Source organism: Melitaea cinxia, chromosome 5 (assembly GCF_905220565.1).
Source record: "Melitaea cinxia chromosome 5, ilMelCinx1.1, whole genome shotgun sequence".
In the NCBI taxonomy this organism is placed as follows: Eukaryota; Metazoa; Arthropoda; class Insecta; order Lepidoptera; family Nymphalidae; genus Melitaea; species Melitaea cinxia.
The window spans coordinates 9,372,891-9,386,474 of NC_059398.1; the positions used below are offsets into that span (position 1 = coordinate 9,372,891).

The 13,584-nt window shown below is 33.5% G+C and overlaps 1 long non-coding RNA gene across 1 annotated transcript; it reads left to right on the forward strand.

The window, feature by feature from the left end:
• Nucleotides 1-2,169: 2,169 nt before the first annotated feature.
• Nucleotides 2,170-10,863, forward strand: LOC123654022. The gene is made up of 2 exons (XR_006743176.1): nt 2,170-2,251; nt 10,632-10,863. It is a non-coding gene; the product is annotated as an uncharacterized LOC123654022 (long non-coding RNA).
• Nucleotides 10,864-13,584: the final 2,721 nt, after the last annotated feature.

Below are 13,584 nucleotides of genomic sequence, written 5' to 3' on the forward strand. Positions count from 1 at the left end.
GTCCAGGTTTATGTATACAGGTCCATCTAGACTTAGGAAACTGTTTTAAAATAAAAAGTGACCTTATTCTTAAAAGTGTTTTTGCGAAATAATTACTATTATTATTATTATTTCTTTATTATGAGTTAATTAATTTGGAAAGACACATTCTTGCACATTACAGCTCCGATTAGCATCAATGTGACCTCACCGACTGTCACCTGGGTGACCGAGCTTAGCTCGGTATTTTTAGTAAATCGTGTTTTTTGGAAATCATATTAAAATATGAATTACATATTAATAAAATATGAATCATACTTTTTTACCGGCAGTAATAAAAATAAAAATAAATATAAAAAATCAAAAATAAAATAATAATAAAAAAATAGTGATAAAATTTAAATAATATTTTTAGATTCTACATAAATTATTAAATAAAAAATTACGAGTGCAATTAGGAAAAAAAAAAGAAAAAATAATAATCGTCGATCGGTCGATCGCGACCGGCCGATTTCCCACTTGAGCTATTACAACTTTACTGACATTTGCAAAATTTACCTTCGTATTCTAACGATATTATTTCATTGTCTAAAAACTGTAATAAAACGACAGTTTCTAAAAATGAATCCTAACTAGATTATGTTTATCTCCCCCGAAATTCCCTGCATACTAAATTTTATGAAAATCGTTGGAGCCGTTTCCGAGATTCAGATATATATATATATATATATATATATATATATATATATATATATATATATATATATATATATATATATTACAGAAACTGACTGAAACAAAAAATAGAGCGCATGATAAAATAATATATGAATATTTTTTTCAAAACTGCGAATTAAAATTTCTTGACATAATGCCTGTAATATGCCACAGCTGGGCATAGGTTTCTTTCCCCATGTAGGAGAAGGACCAGAGTTTAATCCACCACGCTACTCCAATGCGGGTTGGTGGATATATTCCCATGTATGAGTAAAAAGCATCTATCAGGATGCAGGATGGACATGATAACAATCGGGGCCGACGGCTTGACGTGCTCTCCGAGGCACGGTGGGGAAACCCACAGAGACTGCACAAACACTCAGACCACGGCAAACATCTGTATGGCCAATACAAATGTTTGTCATGTGCGGGGATCGAACCCACAACCGCCAGCGCAATAGCCACTGGCCAGTGCCGTGACTGTTGCGAAAACGCGTCGTCAAAGTAAAGTAGTGTTTTTTTATTCAAAAATTTCTAATAAAATATATTTATTTCTATATAATATTTTAATCATCTTAATTTAAAGAGTAAAGGATATATGTAAAAAGCACAAATCTGTAAATGGAATAGATGAATAAAATTTAAAAAAAAAGAACGATAGCAATTTAAACACTGAATGATGGAAAATAATTAAGTTAATAACAAATAAAAATTTAGAAACTGTATAAATTTTATTTTATTAATTAGAGTTTTTTAATTTTAGAAATCAACATTAATTATTATCTATTATAAAAGTAAACAAAAGTTAAGATATATTTCAACATCATTTATAATCACATAAGTACCTAATTGGTAACTAAAATATGACATTTGTTTGAGATCTAATCACTACATAGTATAAAACAAAGTAGCTTCACGCTGTCTGTATGCTTAGATTTTTAAAACTACGCTACGGATTTTGATGCTATTTTCTTTAGTAAATAGAGTGATTCCAGAGAAAGGTTTATACGTATAATACATACATACGGATTTTGATGCTATTTTCTTTAGTAAATAGAGTGATTCCAGAGAAAGGTTTATAATACATACATAATAAAGTAGAGGAACACTGACCATTTTAGAGGTTTCTAATGTGATATCTTATATAAACACATTTTTTTGGCGCTTACATTACAAATACCTATTTATTTTATATCTAGTATTAGTATTACACCCGTGCGAAGCCGGGGCGGGTCGCTAGTTTTATACTATAGCAAGAAGTCTTGTTACGCTTTTTTTGATCTCGCTCCCATCCTGCTCAGTGCGTGTACCCCACAATTATGAACTTCTCAAGCATTCAATGAAATGAATATAAACTGTGTTTGAATAGTTTGATTCAAATTACAGATTTGCAGATTCGTCGCAGCTATTTGTTTTACCGGTTCGTCAGAAAACATTACGCAAGCTGCGGTTTCGACAGATCGACCGACGGATATAGCACGGGGCCGTTCTTTCTAAGCCCACACCTCTAACTAAACAACACTGCCTGCACATACTACACATGCTAAGTGGTTAGGTAAACGAGTCACAAAACTCTTCACACTGTAATCGAAATGGATTGGAATGGTTTGGAATGGTTTTGGATTTAGTTGTGGAATTACTACAATGTTGATAGCTGCATATATTTTATACGAGAATATATTTAAATCTAATAACAACTGTGATGATATCACATTTATTTTATTAGTAATTTTATTTTTATTTATTGTTGTGCGTCTGAAGTAAGAATTCTTTGAAAAAATAAGAATGTGATTTATTTATTAGTAACGACCTCGGAATTCATATAAGTGATTTTGTCGACAATAGGAATTATATTTGCTCTTATAAGTATATTCAATTACGAGTACATGATAACAGTGGTCTTAGTTTTACATTTTACACTATATTACGCTTCCCTTATATAAATTTTTAAATTATTTAATTATTTAATTTAAAAAAAGGTTGTCTGGAAGAAATCGCTCTTAGCGATAAGACCGCCTTTGTACATCTTTCTTTTCATGTATCACTTTTTTTGTAATGTTTCTTTGTGGTGTACAATAAAGAGTATTTATTATTATTATTATTATTATAAATTCATTTACTAGCTGTTTCCCATAGTTTTGTACGACTATATAAAACATCTCTTAAAGGTACTATACCAAAAAAAACCTTTTTTCTAAATTATGTATAAGTTTTCCAATAATTCGGGGTTTTATGTTCTATTCTTACTCAACCTGTCAAGAGTAAATGAAGGAATCAGTTAAAACTTCCTATCCTATTATTCCTTTCCTTCATTTATTATTTTAAATGGAATGTGCTTTTAATTTCTCACAATATTTGGTCTACATTGGATAAAATATATCGATTGCACATATCGATATTATATGACTCGATAATATCGGATTGAAGCTAAATATAGCGCATATCCATAGTTTATGAATTATCGATTTATAACGTGCATTCCTAACGTTGAGATAAAAAAGTACCCATATTCTGCATCTCCAGTTTTCTACGTACAAAGTTTCAATACTTTGAGAAGTACACACAGAAGAGTTTGAGAAGATTGGGTAATCCAAAACTTTCGCATTCATAATTTTTGTAGACTGTACATTATCTTAGGCACTGGCTAAATTTATGTGTTCTGATCCTCTAGTTGAATGTAATGTAAATAGCGTAGACTGACGGTGATGAATCATGTTGTCATTAGTTAGTTAAACAGGACATGATTTTTATTAGCATACCTCAATAAAAATATCTACAAAAGTATCTTCAATAAGCAGACATGTAGATTATTTATAAATCTTTGTAAACCGCGTCGCCGTATATAAAGATTAAAACAGAATCTTCTGTATTTTTGTTTTCAAGTTAATTGACTAGTTTTATTATTGAATCACGATTCGTGTCGTCTGTCGAGGTCTTTAAGGTGATGTCATTTTTTAACATTTTATATTTGATTAGTAATATATTTCGTCGTTTGCTATTGCCTCAAGTTCAATAAATCAGATAAGTATATATTCCCCTTATTGAATAGATTATTGCATCTATTTTTTTTTCTAATAAAAATGTATAAGTAATGAATGTTGCATATCTTTGTATCATTATTATATCATATAAAAGACGGAATGTAACATTAAATACTGAATTAAATATACAATGAATAACACTACAGGACACGCTGCTCAAACTCTGGAACATTTCGACTAAGGAAGTACCTCAATTCACTAGTCTCAAGTAATGTTGTAAGGTGAACAGAGCTCTTGGGGAGGGTGGGGGAAAGTCAGCAATACACTTGTGATGCTTCTGGTGCTGCAGGATACTATAGACTACGGTAACCGCTTACAATCATGTAGGCCGTATGCTTGTTCACCGATCTAGTCGTATAAAAAAAGAACCATAATTTAACGAGTCCCTTGCCGCAGTTGTCGCTTGGACCCTGGAGGTCATGCTTTCGATTTTCGCCCTGAGTCTGGAAAAATATATATAAATATATATTTGTTTACATAAGTATCATTTAATATAATTGTGTGTTGTTTGCAAAAAAGCAATTACATCGACCGGAAACTAAAACGTAGATAGACAAAAAAGGTGTTCTTTAGACCACACGACTGAAGTAAAACTTACGAGACGTAACTCTCTCTCTTTCTATTTTCACTAACTTATATCTCCCTCTCAAGTTCCGTTCGTCTCGCCCGATCATACTTTTCGTAATGCTCTTGTCACCCATTCACCAGTTTACTCCCCAAGTCAAGCGTGCGTGAAGAAGTTTTGCTTCAAAAATAGTCCAGTAAATACCTACTATTGTTAAAGATAACTCCAAAATACAGATCAAATCTCGATTAAATTTAATGGGCCAATTGACAAGACACCTTTTGATTTAAAAAGCATCGAAATTGTTTCCCCCAATAAAAAACGAGTATGATTTAGACCACAAGACTGAAGTAAAACTTCTTTAGCTTCATCTAACTTATATATACCTGCCAACTTCGGTTCGCCTCGCTCGATCACACTTTACGTAACAATTTTGTTACGCATTTACCAGCTTACTGCCCAAGTCAAGCGTGCGTAAAGAAGTTAGACTTCCAAAAGTTATAAGGTAAAACAGATAAAAATTACAGTTGAATTGAGAACCTTATATAGAATAAATTTGAAGTCGGTTAAAAAAAGTAGCTGTATCAGTCGGCTGTTACCTAAAACACAAGCCTTATGTTGCTTAACTTAGGAAGATACCATCGAATAATGTGTGTAATGTGATACATATAAAAAAAGGTTTATAACCAAAGATAAATAGTTATCTTATACTATTAAACGAGCAATTCTTGTATATATATCGCACCTTCGGTGGAACAAGGGCTCAACTCCACTTTTTGTAATTTTACAGGAGAGCCATTTTAAAGTTTTTTTTACATTCCCAGTCGTATTATTCGTCTTTGTACTGCTTCAAACTGATTGTTCTTTGCATGAAATACGACCTATTTATTTGTGAATATGGCCATGTAGTTTGCAAGTGCCAAATATTTTTTGTTAATTGCTATTAATATTTTTTTCAAAATAAGGTGTACATTTATGCCTTTGTTCCACCAACATTTAAATCGTTTTGTAATTATGACCATATTTATCGTTCGTGTTTTAAAGATTTTGAAAAATAGAAACTAGTTTATTTGTTGCAAAAAATGTTTTATTTTATAATTAAACATCTTTTTTAGGAACTTCTGTTGAAAAATCTTAAAAAACTCTAGCGAAACTCTTTGGAATTTGCCTTTAAAATTAGCGTCAATATTAACGTTATAAAATCTTTGTCCATAGTAATCAGTCCGTTTTTACTTTACTCTTACAAATCAAACTCACTTACTAACTCCACTTGAACAAATCAAAACTAACAAACATAAAACTACAAACAATCTTCATAGTTATTGTTGTACAGACCACTTTGGCATTTTACAGTAAATATTTAACAAAAAAAAAAAACGATAAAAAGAAAACGTATCTAAGAAACTAAAATAATAATAGCAACGATGCTTTCATAAAAAACAAATGAATCACGTAGCACGAGATCTATCCCTTAAAGAGGTATCTGTAATTTCACCCCATCTCATCCCGTGGGTATCGTAAGAGGCGATAGAGGAAAAACCATTAGAGGGTGGGCAGCAGCGCCTTCTAAGCATAGCCTAGCAAGCGTGGCGATTACGCCAAATCCCCCTAAATGGCAGACACGACAAACGGTGGAGGCCACGATAACGGCGGGGCAGGAGGCTATAATCTCCGGCAGAAGCCAGGCCACCACCCCAACGACGACACTTGGCCCTGGCAACATATAACGCTAGGACGCTGCGGACCGACGCGAAGCTCATTGAGTTGAAAGAAGCTCTCAGCAGGTTGAGCTGGGATATTATAGGCTTATCTGAAGTCCGAAGAGAGGGAGAGGACTCGATGTCTCAAGTCTGGCAACCTGCTGTACTATTGGGAGGGCGACCAACAGTCCCAGGGTGGTGTCAGGTTCCTCGTCCGCAAGGCTCTCGTCAACAACATCGACGTCGTCAGGAGAGTGTCGAGCAGGGTGGCGTACCTTATACTCAGAATATCCAAGCGGTATTCGCTAAAGGTCATACAGGTTTACGCACCGACCTGGACACATCCATATGACGAAGTGGAAGCTATGTATGAGGAAATCTCTACAGCTATACATAGCTCTACATGCCACTACACTGCTGTGATGGGGGACTTCAATGCGAAGCTAAGCAGACGATGCGGTGATGAGTTGTGAGTGGAGCAATTTGGATACGAGCAACGGAACTCCCGGGACTGGCTACTGACTGACTTTATGGAGAAGGAGGGGCTCTTTATAATGAACTCGTTCTTCAGGAAGCCGGAACGGTGCAAATGGACCTGGTTGAGTCCCGACGGCACCGTCAGGAACGAGATAGACTTTATCATGTCGACGAACAAGCACATATTTAGTAATGTCTCAGTGATCAATGCTGTGAAAACAGGAAGTGATCACCGACTTGTCCGAGGCACATTGAATATCGATGTCAAGTTTGAGAGGGGTCGGCTGATAGGGTCTGCGCTCCGACCTGCGCCTGCTCAGATTCAAAACCCCGAGAGCTTTCAACTCGAACTCCAAAATCACTTTGGCCTGTCGCCTGGCCGACTGCGTAAATGCGGACGAGCTCAACGACGGGCTGGTGGAAATTGCCCGTGCGGTGGGGTCTAAGTTCTTCAAGACCCGCTGCCAAAAAAAAAAGAACCAACGCAGGACCGATCGTCGTCGAAAGCATTAGGGGAGGCTTATGCTCAGCAGTGGGCGTCCATGAGCTGGTATGATGATGATGATGATGATTTTTTTTTATTCTGGTGGTCTTCAATGAAAGTGGCTTGGATGCTATCAATTTGAGGCACATGCATTTCTTCGATATTCTGAATGTCTTTGTCATCATTTAACATCATCAAAACTTTTCGACTTCGGGATCTCATTTTTCCCTGAAAATTTAACTGTATAACTTAGAATAAAGCTTCAGAGTTTAAACAGCAACACCATTTTAAAATTAAAAAAAAATTGTCACAGTGTAATCAACTACTCAGAGTTAGAAAGGAATTCGGTATGAGAAAGTATGAATTGTTTTTATGCCTATTTTATAAAACATGTATTGGAATAACAAAGCCATATTTGTTCATAACACTATAAAATAATAAAAATGTTGTAAGTACAAAGTCACAAATGTTGCAATGGCTTTGTCTTTCCAAGCATTTGCTCACGAAAAAGGCATAAGTGTGCTAAATATGACTTTGTCTCTCCAGGAATATCAAATATCAAAAGGCATATTTACCTTCGCGGCTTTGGAGCTCCAAGATAAAAACATTGTGCGCTGGGGCAACGGCGCAACTGACCAATGAGACGATGTCGCGCCAAAACGACCACCAATTCGATCCAAAATGACAAAGACACTATTGCCGTGTAGCGACTTTTAAAGTGAATCTAATGGGAGTCTTTGTCCCACTAGATACTAGAGTGTTTTTTGGGCATTTCTGCATATTTAACTCATTTTACGATTTTTTGTAAGATACGCCCTTGTTCCACCGAAGGTGCGATATATATAATCTGAATCTCGGAAACGGCTCCAACGATTTTCATGAAATTTAGTATACAGGGGATTACGGGGGAGATAAATAAATCTAGCTAGGATTCATTTTTAGAAAATGTCGTTTTATCCCTGTTTTTAGGCAATGAAAAAATGGCTACAATATCGTTAGAATAAGAAGGTAAATTTCGCATCTGTCAATAAAATTGTAATAGCTCAGGGGAAATCGGCCGATCGCGCTCGGCCGAAAAGATCATGGTTCGAATCCTCACGTATTCCAGATCGATTATCCTTTTTTTTTCTTTTTTTTTCTAAAAAAAACAAAATTATTCATATTTTATCAATATGTAATTCGTATTTAAAAATGATTTTCAAAAAACACGATTTACTAAAAATACCGAGCTAAGCTCGGTCACCCAGGTCCTATTACTAATTTGTGAAATTTGTTTTATTTTATTCACTAACGTAAATAAAGCTCATAGTTGTAATGAATATCTTAACATAAAGGGTAGCTGCAGGCTAACTTATGAACTAAATGAACTTTCGTGTTTGTTAAATCTATGGAATGTTACTTTGTTTTAAAACAATGCTGACTGTTCGAGCATATCTATCGAAGAATTAAATTCAATAAGAAATAAACTTCTATTCAAAACCAAATCTCGTATACTTAGTATATAAGCTCGATATCTATGACGTCAACGTTTTTCATCTGCCTTTAATATTCATGGCCATTATTAAAATTATTTTAAATACTACATTCAATACTTCGTTGTATATGCACAAATTTCATTTGACTGGCTAATGTATTCTGTTGTTAGTTAAACACCCGACGAATAATAAGCAAAACCAGTCGAATCAGTGACATCATCTTCCTGTGCCGCTTGAGGCCGTGTCCTTTGCTATAGATATTACAGTCACCATATTTATTTTATTTTAAAAGTTATTTATATAATTATGAATGACGTTAACATTAATAGTCTAATACTTTGACATTTGGCTGGTGAATTAATTAAACAAAAACAAGGTTCTTGGTGATTGAACCTTTTAAGAGAACGTCTTCACTGTGGGATCAAATTTTTGGGATCACATCAATCATGAAACGGCCAGACTTAATAACGTTTAAATATAGGATAACCAATCTACCACGACGAACTTCCAGGAATTAAGGCAATTTTATTTTATCAATGAATTTAGGAATTTAAATTGGATAATAATTTTATAACTAGACGGTAACTGTAACTTCGTTTTTCGTACTCGTAGGTTCTTGTTTTGAGGAGCCTTTTTCTGAAATCAATTATTATTACATCTCGCTTAACAATAATTACGAAAAATTATCAAAACATAAAGTTGAGAAATGAGTTGTTCGCTTTAATTAATTTCGAAAAGTTTTATAGTCGCACTCACATCCTTGGTGGATCACTTGGTGGAACACTAGTCCAAACAGATAATAAGATAGATGCTTTTGAAAACATAATATTTAAAGCCTTCACTTACATTTTATGTTCACTCATTGTGCGTACCATTTTCAATTACTTAATTATTGTTTCCATTTCATATTATTATATGTAAATAGCCGTAAAACAGGGCATTTATAAAAAAAAAATGAATATAAGACTTAATTCGAAAGTTTTTTAAATATTTCATTAGATATAATTTGGTCCGCGCAGGAGCGTTAAAATAAATACAGGCAAGTTGTTCAGCAATGTATAAAAAATGTCAATTAATTGTGGTAATTACATTTCAAAACATTAGCCTCTTACAATTACGCTCAGAAACATCCAGCCTTCATAGGAATTTCAAGCTTGACTGCAATGTCCTTGCTACTTAGTCTTAAGTTGTTGTTCGCTACGGTCCGTGGAATAACAAGATGGCGCTTAGGGATCATGGGGGACTCGTGGGAGGGACGGGGGTGATCGGGACAGGTCTGGCTGTAGCGTTCGGCCGCATCGTTGAGCCTGGCCCTGAGTCTTAGCTCTATTTTTAGCGCTGTGTCACCGTTCGCTTTACGCCTGAACCAAGCTCTTGAAAGCGAATAAACGTAGAGGTTGGCAGCAAAAGAAACAAAATAATAATTCAATACGTTTTCTTCAAGTTCTCTGCAAGGATGTATCGTCTTATTAAAATTCTGGATGCTAAGTTAAACAGCCTTGTGGGGTTCTTTGTTTCGAGTAAATGATTATGCGGGGTATACAAAAAATGCTCCAGCTTTATTTCCATTCTCCTTATGTGTTACGAGTAAAGTATGTACTTGTTTAAAAATTAAAGTTGGATGGTTTAATACTTCGGTAGATAATGTACGGTGCGTTGTTCATTAATTTATTTCTACTTTCTTTTAAATCTGGCATTCCATGTAAATACGAGTTGAGAAACAAAATTTGTGTGGACATAATTTATATTTAAATTCAGATCACGTTTAACGTCTAGGTAACAGTAAGTGGACGTCATGATGTCATTGGCATGCGATATAAGTACAGTCCGTACTGTCCTACTATATGACGACTGTTATGTAAGTAGCGGTATACCTAAAATAATTTGCCGTTATTAAGTTCAACGTACATATTTCAAAGACGTTAGATAATATTTGTAATATTTAACAATAATTACGTATATTAAATAATAATCATTATAAATTAAATTGTTTTGATAATAGGTACATTTGTTTATAACAGTTTTATCCTACCTATTAAGTATTTGAATAAAAGTAAAAGTACAGATAATAATATAGAGCAGTAACTGTATAACTGATCAATAATAACTTTCAATTATTATTTAACACACTTTCTGATCATGATTCAAGTGACACCTACACTGAAATACTTTTTTACTTATGTGCTAACACAGGTATTGGTTTAAAGGCTTGTGCGACCTACGCAGGCGTCACCGTCATTCTTGTCGAGGACTGCACCCACGCTGTATTACTCAATCAGCTACAAATTTGTGCAACCCTACTACTTTTAACTTTTGCAACCCTATACTAGCAGCGTGTATAATTTCATCGTCGTCTGTCTGTTTCTCATAGTTTTAAAATATGTGTTAATGATAACATTCGTCAATTAAAGTAATGAAATTGTAATATTTGTCCTTTTCATAAAACTTTTATAACATTCTTAAATATAAAAAAAAAATAGAAACATTTTGTACAAAGACTGGGTTTCCGTTTTCTATAAACTAACACGAACTTTTGCACGCAATAAATACTTCTAAATTTTATGTAGGATTATTTTATTGTAGCAATACTATTTTTATAAAATATTTCTTATCTTAATATATATAAAATACGCGTCACGTTGTTTGTCCGCGATGGACTTCTAATCTTAAAGTTAAGTACTTAACTTTAAATCAATTTAGGACACCTTGTGCAGTTTGATTCAACTGAAAAGATAGGCTATATTTTATTTCGTTATACATAATTATTATATCCAAAAGAAAAAAATGAAGGCGGTACGAAGTTCATCAGATCGGCTGGTAATATAATAAATACAATATTGTTAAACCGATAAATCACCCAAAACTTAAAAAAAAATATTTAAGATACAGGTATTATGTTATATACAAGTGTTCAATAACCTATGGCAATTACACTTGAGATATGAGTTTTTGATGATCTAACGACGAATTTTGCTTAATTGTTAGAAGCTTTCCTAAAAAGGTTTTTGTTATTTTGTTGAGTGCTGTTGCTGTGGAGTGACCACAATTAAGAATTCATTAAAGAGTAGGCGTAGGCGATTATAATTTATTGTTTAATTTTAATAATAACTAAATTTATATTCTTTAAGTACAAAAGGCAATATACAAGTTTCCTATTTTATTTACGCCTTCATAGTATATGATTCACAATAAATTTGCAAATCTCGGCGCAAACTACGAATAATAAGTATTTTGACTTCGTTCACCAAAGTCGTTCGGAACAGCCCGGACTACCTTGGGCTTGTTATTTTGATATTTTCGATTTAAAATGTCACAGATCATCGCAACATATCGGTGACGCGTTGGTCATGTTGTAATATACAGAGAAAGTCGAAACTCGTCTGGTGAAATCACACCCACATCCACTGTGCCAAATCTAAAAAGAAATATCCTTGTCGCTTATGAAGAGCAATAATTAGCAAAGCAAAAGTTAAATAATTTTTCGTTTAGTTTTTATTATATTTATAAATTAAATATAAGACACTATTTGTCATAGTCCATCTTCCTAATTAAATAAAACATAAAAGTAGTTTAAGCCTCTTCGAAATGATACCATATAATTTGTTATACAAAATAAAATAATAATACTTAAGATTACTTTTATTATGTCTATGTAAGAAAATTGAAATAATACATAAGGTAAATAGGTATTCTTTAAATGACGGTAAGTGAAGAATCCTTATTTTATACTTAAAATTTGATGTAAAATTTTCTTCAACGTGACTGTTTAAATCACATTAAATTACTAGCTCAGAAAAATGTATAAAATAAAAATAAAATCCCGAATATTAATCGGAAATAATTTATTTGATATAAATAAAAAATCATATACCGTTGCGAAAAACCTTTATAATTAAAACGGCTTTAAACCTTGTGCTCATATTAATAAAGCTTAAATTACGATTAATTTATAATAACTAGAACAGAAATTAATGTACTAAAATAGTGTGATAAAACTTCAACAAATCTAAATGTTTTTCTATATATGTATATGAAATCGTTAGGCCATTGACTCATCACGAAATCTTAAAAACCGCTGGATGCATGAAGATGAAATTTGGAAAGGTTTATTGTAGGTAGCCGTCCGCTAAAAAAGGATTTTTCGATAGGGCCGTATTGCAGGGGTCTAAGTACAAGTTTATATGAAAGTACCTACGTAATTTTTTGTGCCTCATGTAATATGTTTGAAAATGACTCAGATGTAGTTTAAAGTTGGTAAAAGTTAGTAAAACTGAAAAAGAAGTTTAAATGAATACTTCGTCATTTTTGTAGCTGAAAACATCAAATTTTAGTTCTGGTTCTACTAATTAAAAATGAGTGAACACACATTTCAGTTTTTCTGAAAATTCTTATCATAAATGGGTGAAATAGGTGATGAAATTTGTATGGAAACCGTTATTTCTGGACAATCTGTTAAACTTTTTTCATAGACGTTTGAACAGCATTGTTTTAAATGGAGGGAAAATCACTCACATCAAAAGCATTGACGTCTCCTATAAAAGTGCAAGAGGCATTTTTGCATAAATATTATTTTAACCTTTAGTTTTAGGCCTGGTTAGGTATTGGTTAAAATAAATCAATAATTAATCAAATGTCATATTTTTATACTTGATGTAATTTTTACGCCTCAATATACCTGAAACTTTTTCCCGCCGTATCGGATGTAGAAATTTTAGAAGCATGAAATTTTATTTTTAGGGTTTTGATTGCATATATCTTAAACAAGTATTCCAGCGTTTATGGAAATTCTGTGTATGGTAAAATAGGAGATTAGTTCGTATAACTAAAATGAGTTAAAAATGGCTTGAGAAACCTAAGGGAACACTGTTTATCGCACCGCGCGACTATTTCATGAAGCGTGATTGAGCTGATAGCTTTGCGAGTAGTCTGATGGTTTCAACGCACGACAGGCGAAAAAAAATGTGGTACAAAGAGTGAAAAATTGTTGTAATTTAACTGAGGTAGGGCACCGCAGGAAATTTCTTGCTCAAAATATGGGGCAGCCCGACTGGGGTAGTACCTCAACCTTACAGAAGATCACAGCTAAATAATGCTGCTTTCAAGCAGTGTTGTGTTCCTGTTGGTAAGTAAGGCGGCCAGAGCTCCT